General features: G+C 39.2%; 1 protein-coding gene across 8 annotated transcripts in view; it reads right to left on the bottom strand.

Annotated features, from left to right (window-relative positions):
* The window catches only part of adcyap1r1a (adenylate cyclase activating polypeptide 1a (pituitary) receptor type I), a 35604-nt gene extending 19700 nt beyond the window's left edge, over positions 1–15904 (bottom strand). Inside the window, exons 1-2 of one of the 8 annotated variants that reach the window (XM_079347985.1) lie at positions 15697–15904; positions 3067–3154 (exon numbers count right to left, since the gene is read on the bottom strand). The gene's annotated coding sequence lies outside the window, so the exon portion shown is untranslated. The other 7 variants (XM_079347987.1, XM_079347986.1, XM_079347983.1 and 4 more) reach the window with 7 other exon arrangements.
* Between the last annotated feature and the right edge of the window lie 543 nt (positions 15905–16447).

Consider the following 16447-nt stretch of genomic DNA (forward strand, 5'->3'; position numbering starts at 1 on the left):
AAGAATCCATATCAGTATATATAGCATGCCTTAAATGTCATGTGAGTTCACTTACCATTGTTGATGAGTTTATCTAAAATTAATCAGAATTTATAACTGACTTCAGTTAAACCATAAACTGTCAAATTATAACATGAACTTTCCCCTAATTGTCTTCTTTCACATGATGAAACAACCTTTCGAGATTTCTGATTGGATGTTTCTTTTAGAAAAAAAAAAAAACCTCAACAATTTAAGAGCTGTGGAACAGTTAGTGTGCTCCCCATGTACAGAGGCTATAGTCCTCAAGAGCAGGTTGGTTTGGGTTCAAATCTGTCCTGTGGCTCCTGCATTTCACTACCCTCTCTCTCTCTCTCTGTCTCTGTTTTCAGGACTGCATCCACTGTCATATCTCCAAAATAAAGACAATAAAAAAACCTGAAATCAAATCTTAAAAGAAGAAAAAGAGTTGCAGCTCATTAGACCAAGTTTTTTTTTGTGACAAGCTTCTGTCTTTTAAAAAACAAAGACATCTGTTATCTTCCATCACAGAGAGAAAGAAATAAACTTTTATTATATATAACCAAGGACAACCCAAATTGCTCCTTGTGCTTTGCACCGTAAGGACACAGTTAATTCCAATTAACCTGAAACGTAACACTGCGTCACCTTTGAATTTGTGGACTAAAAGACAGAAAACAGTTTCTGTCTTTATGGTCAAATTGGTATTTCAACTGAAGCTTAACATATTTCATTTATGGTTTCGATATGTTTATGTGTCAAACCAAAACTCTGTTTGTGGCAAACCACAGTATGTATTTTATCCCAAAAGGTTTTGTTTTTCACTGTTTTCTGCTACAGAAGATGTGTCATCACCTCAATTCTCAAAAAAGCAGAGACTTGAGACACAAAAAGGATTAATAAAGGATGAGTTGATTACCCATGGAAATAAATTGCAAGAATCTCAAAAATATCCTTGAGGACTAAAACATTGATGTGCCTCATGCTCAGATTTTAAAACAACCCTTCGACTCCCCTCCCTGCATGACTTACTCATCCACACTGCTTCCTGAAAACACAATGATTCACCGCAAACACAAAGCACACTAGCTTGCACCAGCAGAGACACGACACACACATGCAATCACAGAAACAACACACACGTCTTCCTTTTTAGCTAATTCATACACACCCACACACACACACACACACACACACACACACACACACACACACACACAAATTCCATTCGGTTTCTCTTCTCTCTCTAATCCCGAATCCAATTACCTCTAAAGCATCTCTCGCTCCCTCTCTCTCGGATGCTTTATCAAGTAACAGGACAGACCACGCTCTGAGGAAAAACCCTTAGATAAAGAGGAGGGATAACATGAGTCAAGAAGGGCTGAGACAAACTGTCAAGATTCACATTTAAACTCCCAAAAGACACGATCAGACTTAAGAAAGTCTAAAACAGAAACACACAGTGACATCTTGGGTACACATGGGACTGATTCGCTCCAAATTGTCTCCGTCTGTTTAACCCAAAATGTAAAAGGGGCCATGTTTCTGAACAGAATCATAAAATTGACATAAGTACACAGTATTTGGAACAAATCCATGGATTTACTTTGGTTTGAGGGAAGCACTTGAGCAGGAAAAAACAGAAGGGTGAAACATCAACGTAACCTCAGGGCAAAAAAGCTGTGTGTTTGATCTGCTCAACATTTGAAACAGAAGGCATGTTAAAAATCTATTAAAATGTAATGGGAAATTATATGGGGAAAAAAATCGAGTTGTATTTAGTTAAATCAGGACACCAGTGGAAGAACTAAATATGAAGGGACTACAAAAAATGATTAAGTGATACTGCAACCAAATCAAAGAGCAATTTCTGTGAGGACTTACAAACATGAAAAAAGCTAAATCGAGTTTAAGGAACTGAACTGGACCAAAAACTGACCAGAAAACCTAAAGAAATCGGAGTAACTTCAGCCCAAGGGAAAAGTGGGAACCCCATCCTTTATATATGCACATGCATCATCAGGCTGTCATCCAACTGCAAGCACCTCTTATTGTGTGTACACATGTATACTGTGTGTATGTGCTTATAGATGCAACAGATAGGGAAAACGTGGTAAAAAAAAAGCATGCACCATCTTTTAAATGATTTATCTCCATTTTAAAGGGAATTTTAAAGACCTGTCTCAACATATCAGCGTCCTCTTTATGTGTGTTATGAATTCCTCTGAACATGGTGCTGCATTAATAATTCAATTTCAGCTTTAAATGATTCCAGAGAGACATGAGAGCTTTCATTTGAACCCCAATGCAAGTCAGTTAATGTCTGGGGATTGCACGTCTATAAGAACGCAACAACATAAGAATCAAAACCATTATTTTTGAGCAGCTTTGTCTATGCTCCATTGCAACATCACACAGGTTAAATAGAATACATGACAGGCGTATCAGTGTGTGTACATTACAGGTAAATGTCAAGCGGTTTTTGGGGAATGTCGAAGGGAGAAAAAAAAAACACGAAACAATTTTATGTTCAACACAAACGATTATGTTCTCATGCTTGACCAGAATCAATAGGCTAATACAACCCAGCCTCTTTTCGCTTTTATTCCCGCATACCTTAACGTTCAATCCATCAATACATGTGGGTGACCTTCGCTGTGCACATGGAAAACATCAGCAAGATTCGCTTTAACCGATCGTATGCTGATCAGCCTTACACGAAATCTTAGCCCCAGCGTGCTTTCTGTCATTTAAGAAGTCACGCGCATCTTCTTATATACAGCCTCCAGGTTTAAGTGAAAACCCTCTTAACTGATAAACCGCAGAGATGTGTGGTAAAGCGTGCAGCAGTCGGCGTGGAAAGCAAGTCATGTGAACTTACCGATGCGTAATTTTCAGAGGAGCGAATATTTACACATGGAGCCATCTGTATTCATGGTTCCCTGCCATGTCTGGCTGTGAATTATTTCGAAGAAAACCTTATTTTGTTCCTAATATCGTTAAAAGATCGCACTGAAAACGATAGGTGCCGTTCGTGCTGCTGTTGCTGCTGCAGGACGCACTCACCGCGTTGGCTGCTGCTGCGGCACCACGACGAGGAGGAGGCGGAGGAGGAGGCGGAGGAGGAGTGTGTCAGTTCCTTCGGGATTCGCACCTCGTCAGATAAAAAAACATCAAAGTGAGACCACAGTTTAGTCTATAAATGCAGCTGGAGGAGGAGACTTTTTCTTTAAAAAAAAAGATCTCAGAATATGAATGTTAGGCTCGGAAGGAAGTCATCGTCCATGTCCGAGCGCGTCGCAGGCGTGGGAATTTGTTGCAGAACTGAAACTATTCGGAAAACTAGTTGACATTTGCGCATGCGCAGCCCAGACACTCTTGGAGCCACAGAGTCCTGTTCCCTGCTGGATATAATTTGTGAGACCTCGTCATGTGAGTGAATCACTTTTAGTGGTAAGTTAAACATCTGAGTTCTAAACCCTGGGAGGTTACTGGTGTGGCCTCTGGCAATCCTGTTTACTTTCAGCACCACGGACAGCGACAGAATAATCGCCTCAGGGCACCAAAGGGCTCAAAGCAAAGCAAAGCCTCAGCTCAAGTCCATTAAATTTTTTTAACTGCAAATAATCAACCTCCTGTGACTGAATACAAGAGCTGCCTTAATTAAATTTCAACAGGACTGTTATGATGCAGGCAGGGGGTGAATTAATAAAAAGTTCTAAAAGAAGGTCTATATAAACCAACAGCAAGACAGCATTACAAAAAGACACAAAAGACCACAGAGACCAAAAAATAAGCAACTACAAGATCTGAAAAAACACCAACAAATATAAATGACCAAAAACCACTACAAAAACTACACGATCATACAACACAACTACAAAGAGACTGAAAGTAGCTGCTAAGAAAACCAAAACAAGAGCATAGCAAAAGGATCAACAAGACACAAGGGGACCAGAAGCAAAACAACTTCAATGACACCATTTGAAAAATACACAAAACACATGTAACTGCTGTGAAACAGTACCATCAACAAATAGACAAAAAATACCACTTACTGGAGGAAAGGGACAACAAAGAGGGAAAACAAGTATCAAGAGTTTTTAACAAACATGAAGAGAAGCTAGAACGCACACACCCAAAAAAGACCACAAACATGCAAAACAATCTCTTAGAGACACAAAAATTGGAAAAGAAAACAACATACAAACCGAGAGAGACCCAGAAACATCTACAAGATGTGAAAGTACAAGAGTTGCTGACAACCTCAAAGAGGCACACAGTCTCTGGTCTCCTCGTCAAGGTGCTGTCACACTTTTTTGAATAAGAATTGATTTTATAATGCTTTAATTGTCATTGTATAGTTTCCCGATGCTTAAAATCAGAGCACTACATGTTAATCTTCCAAATCACTGCAATTGATGCCCAAGTGTGGTCCCTCCTTCAGTTCCTCTACATGCCCCTAGATCCAGGCTACAGACAATTTTTCTTTGCAGCTAAATGCAGACTTGTGATTGGGGTGCAGGAGTGATTGATCACCAGGCTCGGGTCTTTTGATGGGTTGGCAATAAATCAATGAGGCATAAAAAAGTATCAAAGCCTGCAATGATGTGATGTGGTTATTCAGACAGAACAGAAGAGAAAAAGCACAGGGCATAATAACATCCATGAACACACCAGTCCTAATCAAAATGTATTAAATGTTGGGGGGGGAAAAATCCATAAAAAGTCTGATTGGATGAAGGGTGGTGACGCATGTTTCCTGCCATTCCCAGGACATTTTAATGCTGTTACTGGAGCTGCCTCAAGGACATCCATGAAGATGCTCCCATTGAGAGAAATAAAGAGAAAAAAGTCAGCTATAGCATTCAGTGATTTGTAGGCTTTTTGCAGCAGCACCATCAGCAGCAGCACTAGCACAGTAGCTGGGAGACATTTGTTAGATCCTTGTTTTCATGGTACACACACAGCTGCAAATGCAAGTGATTACTTAATTGACCATCTATTTTTGTCTTATACTGCTGTGATAATTAACATCTAAATTGAGACTGTTTGTGAGCATAAATGTGAGAAAGACTGAAGACAATAGTCGTTATTCCCGTGTCTCTATATATTGATCTTTTGTAATATCTTCACTGATAACAAACCGTATAGTGTTTGAGGCATTCACTGAAGGACATCTTGACATTGATGCCAGGAACCATGATTGAAATGTCTGGGTGATTGAGGTCAAACCTGCAACCCTGTGGCTATTAAAATGGCCTCTCTGACCCAAAAGCAACATGAATCTATGCTTTGTGTGGAATAAGGTTGAATGAAAACCCCATTTGGCTTTGTCAAATATTTAAACTCCACAAAGTATTAAACAAAATACTTATTTGTAGAGCATGTTTGGAAATATGAGTTTCAGGAAATTAAAAATGAGCCAAATACATCTGTAAAAAGACGGGATTTCATGCTTCCAGTGCTTTATTGATAGAAAAGAGTCTCTTGAAGGTGTGTATGCTCCACTCACCCAACACTCAATGAGGCTCTCCACGGGACATTTGTCTCTCTCTCTCTCTCTGTCTGTCTCACTTTTGCCGCCACACACCAATCACGCTTTTGGATCTCTATGGTGACTCGTTTTCCACTGAATGTGGGAGTGAAGCTCCAAGTGGTCGAGTGATAAACCCACAAACCCATCTGATCTCAAGGAGGACACTGCGGGGAACCAGGCAAGACCTCCTCCTTACCCCCCGCTACGTCTCCATTCTCCTCCCACAGATCGCTCCTCCTGCTGAGGGTCTAATCAATGGGAGATTAATCAATCAAAGCTGTGCACATTAAGTAAGACACAGTGAGTACTTTGTAAGAAGAAGAGACAACATAATCATAATAGAAAATGTAAAAAGGAACTACAGCCCTGGGGTTGAGGTTGAGCAGCAGTTTGGGAAGTTTATTGAGAAAAAAAACAAACAATAAAAACTTCACATGGGGTTTCTTCATGCTGGAATAATATCGTTCATGACACAAACACAAAGCTTTTAATATCATGCAGCTGTAAGAGTTGCTGATTTGAACACATGGTAAATCTTGCCATAGTTTTAAACATGGACTTCAAGAGGCAGTCTCACCAGTTTAATATCCGAGCAAGTACGACACTCTCCATTTTGGCTTTAAATAACAGCAAGAGAAGATGTTTGTGCAGAACTTGATGATGACACAGTAAAGCTATATAAAGTAAAGTTCTACTTTTAATCGTAGATTATGTGCAGACTGAGAGACAAATTGAAGAGTAGATGGTGATCTAATGCCAATTTATCAATTATCAATTGATTTCTTTTTATTATGCACCAACACACATACTGTATCAAGAAATGAAAAACACTCTTTTGTTTACCAGTCAATTCTTCATTTCTATGTTTGCAAATGGAGCCGCTGTGAGACCATGTCTGACAATAAAGTTCAAGTCCAATCAATAAATCAATCAAAACAAAAATTAAAGCTTTGATAAATTACAGAAGGTTTAAATTATCCTTTCTTTTTATTTTTTACAACAAACCATTCTCACCCCAGTGTTTAGTGCTTTGCGTGAACATGCACCATTACGTCTTCCACTCTGTTGTTCAGAAAAGACCAAGCTTTCAAACTAGACGAATTGCAACATTTGCATTAACCTCTTCAGGCTTTATGGCTGAGCCAGTCAAACTATTCTAATGCTGTGATGATGAAGAACTGGTAGGAGACAAAGGGATTGGATTTCTTGCAGATTGGAGCGAAGATACACGAGTTAATATGCAGACAAAGGTTCTTTTATCAATTAATTTTGGTCGAGCATGTCCTCACTGCAGAGAATTAGTGACCTTTAGCGGAGCAGTAGCACAAATTGAGCTTTTATCTTTTACTAAATCATACCGGGGTCAAATGACTGAATATGAATGTTTCGTATGAACAAACAATCTCCATCCCCTGACTCAATTCTTTTGGACCGTTATTACCGTATAAAATAATTAACTTTACTTATGGAATACAAAAGTGAAGCATAACTTTACTTTACAGCAATGAAAGTGAAAAAACAACTGACACTCAAAAACAGACCCAATCCTTCTTTTCTGGTCATTACACAAGGTGTTTTTAAATATTTAAGGTCCAGTGTTTGGCATTTTAACATTTACAAATCATTGATTGAGATAAATGAACATTAATACCAAAACAAGCACATTTCTGCCAAGACCATTGGCAGCTTCCACCGGCCATTTGATTGCAGTTTGTACGTTACAGGGTTCAGATTTCACAGTTAGTCTGCTGGGTGGCTTTATGGAACAAAACTGAAGGAAGAGGAGGAGGAGGGTGGCTGATCTTCCTGAAGAGAAGCAGCTAATATTTTCTCACAGTGGCAGATGGTGAGATGAGCAAAAGGCTGATGGAAAATTGTCAGTTCACAGTTATGAGCTCTCGCCCTCCTTCTTGCTCTTTAAAACAAAATGCACGTGGATATTTGCCAGTGAGTCGCAGGGACGATAAGATGCAGAAAATGTGTTCTTCACTGAATGAGGAATGAGCACGAACCAGCTCAAAATCCCCAACATGTGAGATTGGTCACACACATTTGCTATAAACACACATCCATGTATGTGGGGTTGTGTTGGTAATGTTTCTGAACACTGTGTTTATCAAATTATTCCTGGACACCTTCAAGAGACATCCAAAGATATTCAGCCATAATTTGAATATGATTTAATATGCTGAGTAGAAGCTTTGAAATGTGTTTTTCTAATGTTATTTTTGTTGTCTTAAAACTGTTGATTGTGTTGCTGGCATTGTGTAGTCACTTCTCAGAGCACACTGATATAATTGTAGGTTGCCGGGAAAAGCAACTCAACAAAGTGTTCTGCGACAGCAGAACCTTCTCGCCAGTGTGGGAGAGGAGGAGGACAAATCCCACGTCAGTAGTCTCAGCAGGGGAGAGGTGAGTGTGATTGAGTGTGAGAGCCTGTGTGCTTCAGTGTTTCAATAGTCCATAATGTTCGATACTGTGTACATGTATTTTAGCATATCAAGACTGATTAAAGAACTGGTTTTTACTGCTCAAACAAAGACAAAAACAAACAAAAAAATCCTTGTCAGATACACAACAAAATCTGTGTTCACTGATTAAACAAAGGAATAGAGATGACAGAGCAGCCACTTGGGGCTTTTGAGAAAAGTAAGAACAAAGCTAACTCTACTGCAAACACTTTTAACTGTGCACTGCTGCTATGTGGAAATCCGTTTGTGCCATGTGCAGCACAAAATCACATCATTGTTCACTATTGACTAACTTCTTTATTAGAACAATATACATTTGTTTGGTTGCACTGGATTGGAATAGAGATAATCCTTGCCAGGCCTGACCACAGGAACAATCGGGCCCCTGAAAGATCCAATTAATGAGTAGTTGAAGGTCATGTGTGGCAAGGACTCTTACCAATTTCAAAACAAGTGGACACTGAGTTACAAAGCAGAATATCTTTCCCTTGGTTCTTTCTACGTGACAATGATGAGAGTTGCTAATAATAACAGTAACCTAATAATGGCTAATTTTTGTATGTTTTATTTGCATATTGGGGCTGTTTGGGCTCATCCAAAGTGATCAATCTTTTACAGGCCACTGTTTAAGAAATACTTGTAATCAGCTTTTAGTTTCACTGAATTCATTTCTCTTAGAAAAACTTTGATCTGGGGCTTTTATGAGCCAAAATATATAAACTACTACATGAGGGATTAATTGGCCCAAGGCTGTTCTCCTTCTCTGCACTGTAGTTATTTGAAACTTTACGTGGACCATCAAAGAGAGGAATAGAGTTATGGTTGACTGTGCCTCTGATATTTCATGAAATACTGAATAACAGCCAAAAGTTCAGCTCCAAAGAAACTGACATTAACCTTTTTATATCACCTACTCAACTCAACTTTACTTCTATAGCACTTTACACACAACACAGTTGATCCAAAGTGTTGGACAGCACAGATAAAAAAAGAAAGAAAGAAAAAACAACATAGTAAGAAAAAAATTCAGTCCAGTGTAGCACATGACGAACACAGCGATGGAATTTTATTTGCTTGATGGGTTATTGAACCCTAAAAGCAATTGAGTATACAAGTCTAATGATATGGAGACAGGAGTTCTGAGAGGGGGGGAGAGACTATTTAATGCCCTAAACACAGTCAGAAGTATTTTAAAATCGATTCTTAATTTGACTGGTCACCAGTGTAAGGGGACAAGCCCTGGAGCTATGTGGTATCTCCTTTGTAATGCTGTAGGTATTTGTTATGGTTCTTGTGAAGATTTTTGTATGGAAAAACAACACCAGCTTAAATGTCTTAAAAAGAGAGAAAAAAACAAAATGTACCAGCAGTAAACAGAGATATAATAATAGCAGGACACTGATGAGGAAATAGATACAACGCTGATTATAAGGGCAGTTTTCAGAAGCCATTCAAACTTGGAGAAACTCTTCAATAACTTAACATGAATATTCAGAGTGGCATTGACGTCTTTGTTTCAGTATGATGACTTTCACATCTTAGTCATTACCAAACTAACGATGTGCAGGAAACAACATCACAATCTCCAAATGGCGTTTCACAGGTTGCTCCTACTCTTAATGGTTTGTTTTGAACATTACAACATCTCCTGTACACGTTAAAACCAAGAGAGAATGACAATTTCCAGTTATTCCCCACCTCCTATCAGAGGTGGGGAAATTCTGCATGAGATGGAAAGTTTGAGATGGCACTGCATGATTCACCTGAATGAGGATGGCGAATGGAAACAGAAAACTATGATTTTCCATTGCTGCATAAACATAAGCAATTTGTATTTTTGTGTGTTAGAATGTAGTGAGCTTAGTTAGTGGTATACATGTCAGGTCACTCTCTCACTTTCTTTTTGCATTTTTGTCAAGAGTGTCACAACACTGGTTATTCAAGACCTTCATTCACTACATCTTCAGATATTTGTCAAACTGGTCCATGTCTGAGTAAGATCAACCACAATAATCACTATGCAGTTGCTCGGTTGATAAATGGTTGCCATGTGCAACATAGCAATCACCGACAACTAATTATAAGGCGAGTTGGAGCCAGCTGCATGACCTACGGGCTTTGTTCGAGCAGCTGGAGCTTTCAATACGCTACAATGACCATTCAGCCTCCTCTGATGACTGAGATCTCTTAAAGCTCCTGAGATTACAATACTGAACTCCTGCGAGGTGCTACTTGTTGGTGGTCCACTTTTCTAAAACAATCCTCATAAGATATTTATAAGGAGACACTGGGTGCCTGGCCAGTCCACAGTGGGTCAGGTTCTTCTCTGTTCGTCCACCACTTTGTCCAAACCTGGAATATCAACTAATGGACGGACCTAAAACAAAAAAAAGCACAAATATTAATCGTACCAAGAGGACCAACTATACTTTGGATCCCTTGACTTTGTTTTCTCTCCAATGGAAACTTTAAGTAGGCAGTCAACAGTTTGGCAATAATATCTCAGAAGCTATTTCATGGTTTCTTTTTTTATACATCTCTGAGTGTTACATCAAATATCCTCCATGTTTTCTTTCTTTCTTTGACTTCCAATTATATTTGGCCAACAATTAAAAAGTTTAAGCAGAAAAATAAATGTTATGAACTGTCTGTACCAAACATTGGCTTCATGCCATGTCTGAGGTTAAATTGCATCATCCCTCTCAAATGAATACAATCAACTTCATCAGCTTGACTAGATTTGACCTCCCTGGTTGTCACACCTATGATTTTGTCACATTTTCGCCCTGAGCTGAGACTTGGGGAGGCAGTCATGCTAGAGCCACGTACAGTATGTGTGTCCATACACAAAGCATTGACTTTCCTTTCAGATTTTATTTGGTGCTCTAGATGAAATGTAGTCCCAAAAACTATTAACATTAATATTGTTTTTAATATAAACGTACAGAACTGGAATCATGACGAATGTCATATATTAGAGACTGACTAATTGTGAAAATGAGGGCTGATACTGATACAAAAGTTTAAAATAGCCAAGGCCTATGTTTGTTTAATGACTTCTTCTGTTGTTTGACACAATGTCTGACCACAATAAGAGGCTCTGAGTTTTCTGTGACTTCCTCTGCCCACCTCTTAAAATCAGTAGTTTGGTGCATTTGCTTGCCAGCATTAAATCAATGTGATACAACAGATAACATCGGCTCCTGACCTCGTTTCATGACTATGGGCTAATATTGAATTGATGCAACAGTGCATCCCTGTAATAAATGTCCTTTTATAAATCAAGTAGATGTTATAGACAGTAACAGCATGTTTCTATGCCGATGAAAAGTACATTCAGGGGTCTGGGATTTAGACATGTGAACAAACAGTGTGTATTAAAACAAGAGGTTAATTTAATTGCTTTTCTCATGTGTTCAGTTTTAAATACACTTGTTGGTGACGCAAAGCATACACTTTAAATAGCACGCAGCCCATCAGTCACAAATGTTATAGATGTGGCTCCCGCAGCATCAGAAAACTCATGGAACAAAACGTCCTCAGTTGTCATGGAGACTAAAAGACTCGGAGGTGCTTCATATGTACAGTATTTGTCGGCTATGAGCAGGATTGAGATGTCAGAGATCTTTTCCTTTTTTGGATCAGTCTGAAAAGCTCATTGAGCTCAGGCCAATCAACGGCTGCCCAAATATGTTTGGAGTGCTTTTTTTAAACATTCTTGTTAAAAGCAAGGATGACTGCTGATGAAGAATGTTTTGTATCCACCTTGATTATAGAGACTATGATCAGCATAAAGAAAATACAAACGCTATCTGTTCAAGCCTTCTACACTTTGTGTTTAATGCCTACTGCATTAAAATAGCTGTCAACACATCAGATTCCTGTACTAAGCAGATATGTAATGTTTTTCTGTAGGTGCTCCTGGAGAAATTAGCTCTCATTTTTCTTTGGCAAACAAAACTCAGCTTCATCATTTTGTATTGTGGTGCTTGTCAAAAGACCTAAGCTCTACACATTTCGATAATAGTCGTTGTGTGCTAAGATCTTCATTTCACGAAGAGATGTATCACAACAAAAGCCATCAGACTCTAACGCACCATGCACATTTAGTTTCCTCCTACACACACACACACACACACACACACACACACACACACACACACACACACACACACACACACACACACACACACACACACACACACACACACACACACACACACACACACACACACACACACACACACACACACACACACACACACACACACACACACATCGACATGCAGAAACACACAGATAAAGATACACAGACAGACACACACACATGCACAAACATGCAAACATCCAGTCACACACAGATAAAGACACACAGACACACACACACACACACACACACACACACACACACACACACACACACACACACACACACACACACACACACACACACACACACACACACACACACACACACACACACACACACACACACACACACACACACACACACACACACACACACACACACACACACACACACGTACACACACACACACACAGATACAGACAAGTAGACACACATATACAGACAGGCAGACACACACAGATGTTTGGTTTGGATTGCTGGAGAAAAGACGTGCTGTGCGACTCAAAAGCTTAGTGAAGTGAACAGGCATGAAATGTTGGCAGCCTGAGAAAAGAACTGGGTCTGGTGAGTTGAAACAGAGCAGAGAACGAGTAAGTCAATAAAAAGTGTTCTGGCCTTAACTAAGCATGAAAATTTAAATATGAAGGATGTAAAGTGAAAAGTTCAAGAGCAGAATGTCCTATATGCTTATTTGAGTGCTATCAGTCCTGAATTTTTACCCTTGCTGATGTTAGGCAATGTTGATAAACCCTCAAATACAACATGGGGAAAAGTTGCAAAAGAACAAATTGAAATCAGCCATTGTTTCCCCATATTGCCAGTCTTTGAGAGATCGAGCAAATCATAGAAAATATAAAGCTGCCCTTCCTTTACTCAGAAGTTTAATTGATTTCATGACAATGTTTTCTAATATCTTTATCTTTTTCAAATCTGTATCTGTACACACATTAACATTCACATTTTCTCTGTTGAATCATATGTGCCCTTGATTTCTGTTGGTTACATTTTTTTTTCCCAAAAAAGATTTTAATCAATGAAGAAGACCGTTTCCAGAGAGCCAGTGCTTCTTTAAACTAGGCAGATGGTTTATAAGTGCCCAAGTCACCGACAGGTCAACATGGTGTAGTCTTTGCTCAAATGACAGATGCTCTTCTCCAGCATCGATGTTAAATTTTTTTTAAAAAAAAATCACAAATGCTAAATGGCTCATTTGTATGCTCAGAGTTTACTTCCTACATGGCTTGAAGAACAGTTCAGGCGCTCAAGGACAAACTATAAAACACACATGCAGAAACATACAACACAATCTGCTCTGTGTATGTCTTTTTCATACATGCCCTCGCATCTCCGGGCAAACAGACTACAAAGAGCAAGCGTACATGTTGACATAGCATTAGTTAGCCTAAACTGAACCAAAAAAAATGTTTCTTAGTGCTGCAGAAACAGGAAACTGGAAAAGTGTTTACTTTTATTCAAGATCTTCAAGAAATCAGGGACAGAGAGTGTAAGGAATAACAACAGGAAAGGAGCCACAGATAGGGTTCAAACCCAGGCTGTAGCCTCTGTATATGGGGCATGCACGCCCAATAACCACTAGCTACCATCTCAGGAGTATTTTCTATATAGAATTCCCTATGAGGTGACCATACACACAATACTTCATATGACAGATGACTTTGGGTTACATCTCGAGATGCCAGCTGATTAAATCAGTAATGATGCTTTCACTTGCACTTATTTTCAGCTGCTCCCAGAGGACAGCTACCTTAATGTACTTGTATCTGTGGAGACATTCAAGCTGTCTTTTAATTTGACTACAAGCACATACAATAATCATGTATGGATTATTTCTTATTTAAAGTGTGTGCAGTTGATGTGTCTGTGACCTTTTAAACCTCTCACTGGCTCCCACTATACCTTACATGAATAGTCACAGCATACATGTACTTCATTAAATCTTAAACTTAGCCCTAATGAACTCGCGCTGTGCTCACACTGTGACGCTTCTATTTCAGTAACAGATAAAGCACATGGGGAAAGTATTATTAGGATCACAATATGTCCTTCCAGCAACTTGCCCTCAGTGCAAATTAAAAATATGAAGCATAGTTTTTTCCTGTGACATCCAATTGTCATTAATTTGGAGTAGGCTGATTGTTTTTTTGTTTCTGCTATTTCAGGTGCAAAAATGCCCAAAACTACCAAGTCTTCTACTTTCAAATGATACATTATGTACAGTCATCAGATATAGTTGTTTAGTTTGTCAGGGCCATGTACAAAATACACCATCATTTCTATTAATGAGATGAGATGCTTTGCACAAGATTTAGCTGATCAACTACATTTCATCCTGCAGGCCCCAAGCAGGTATAGGCACACAAACGATACATAATACAACACACAGGTAAGCAGTTCAGCATATTATTAAGAGCTAATAAAACCAGATTAGATTATAGCCAACGTCCCTTACCTAAAGCCTGCCTCCACACCCACAAAGAACACACTACCATATGTACCCACACAAAGACACTCACTCGCACATACAGTACCTGGAAAACTGTCTTCTGTGTACAGGAAGAAATTATGACCACGAGAAGTTGTAACGTTCTAATGATTGCATGCCAATACATTTACAAAACTGCAAAAGATAATGCTTAGTTCTGAATAATCCCCATCCCAGCCCACATGTGGCCTACTCATGTCATCAAGAGGTCCATTGCAAACTATTCAATGTGGTGTGAACATCTTCTGCATTCAGTCAAGAGCAGTCCCATGAGACGATACACTAGAGGTCATGTAAGCATTTAGACTATTTAAAAAGTAATTTTACTAACAAAACAAAGCCGTACGAGCCAACTTCAGTTCATACCTTGAAACTTTCCATCTCTGTTATTTCACCAAAGCATCAAAGGATTTTTTCCCCCATGACTGTTCTGTCACTTTACTCAGTGTAAATATTTAGTGTTGTGGCCTGATATTTTGTACATGAGCCAATATTTACAAGTAAATACTGTGAATGTGGGCCCTGCGCAGCCCTGCAGCTTTTCCATGTGTGTGTCGAGAAACAGCAATATGATGAGGACTTATTATTTGCTGGCACTGCCGACCGCAGTTAACCTCATGGGTCATTTCTTCACTGTGGTAGAAGTGAAATCTAAGAACAATACAGAGAAGCACATCTAGAAGTAGTTGACCCTATAATTAAAATCATAACAAAAGGTTCTAACACCAATTTACCAACAATTTATCTTTTTTCTTCGTTTTTCAGTCTTCATATTATTAAACACTGTAGTGAAAATACCTTTTTTTTGTATTTTTGCAGAGTAGTTGATGCTCAGGGACTCAAAAGTTGTGGTTTCTTTGTATATTATTAAAGTCACTGATTTCTGGGAGTGCGCACAATGCCCCTGTGCACACTCACAATCTCATATACAGTCCTTCTCAGTTATTTTAAAGAGGGTTTTACGGGACAGACTGACAGGTATTGTAGAGCTCTAACCAATTAAAAAAGTAAAAAAGAATTGAATCACCTTCACCTGTTGAGAGCTGTGTTGGAAAGATGTCTAAGCACTCCCAGAAACAGTGAACCATCAGCCGATTCACAATCATGAATGACGTCGCCTTCCTCTGTCAGTCTGATTGGCTTAGATCTGAACAGAAACAGTAAAAAACAGCAGCCGGTCTTTGACGTAGAAGTCCAAATCAATGTCTCTGCAGCACACTGTGGCAATCACAGCACATGAATATATTTCTACCTCAGCCATTCAATCATTACTCCTTATCACCAGATTGCCATGGCAACTCTGAGCTCTAAGTTTTTGAATGTGTGTGTATGTGTGCAGGGACAGAAAAGGCCGGAAATATCTGAGGGAGCGGACTGGCCTTCATCATTTCAGTGACAGAGATGTGCGATGACGCAGTGTATACTTAAAGAATCCAGCAGGGATCTTACCTGTCACATTGGTAGGGTAGGAATGACAAGGGTTTGCAGGGCTGAAAAAGGGAAGAGAGAAAAAAGTCAAAGACAAAGAAGGATGCAGGGTGAATGACTTAAAAAAAAAGAAAATCTGACAGTCAGTGGCTGACAGGTGGTTTCCTGGGAAGTGATGTGGACATCATGTTCTCTGTCAAAACAGCCGTGCTTCTTCTGTCACTTCTGTCATCTTATTTCAGAGCTTGCTGGTAAATCTGGAATTTTTCCGAACTGAAATGCCCAAAATTGACCAGATCTAAAGTTTATTGTGTTGGTTACTGATATTTTAGGGACTAACGTGGTGAAACCGGCAG

The sequence above is a fragment of the Symphodus melops genome (assembly GCF_947650265.1).
Source record: "Symphodus melops genome assembly, chromosome: 7".
NCBI lineage: Eukaryota > Metazoa > Chordata > Actinopteri > Labriformes > Labridae > Symphodus > Symphodus melops.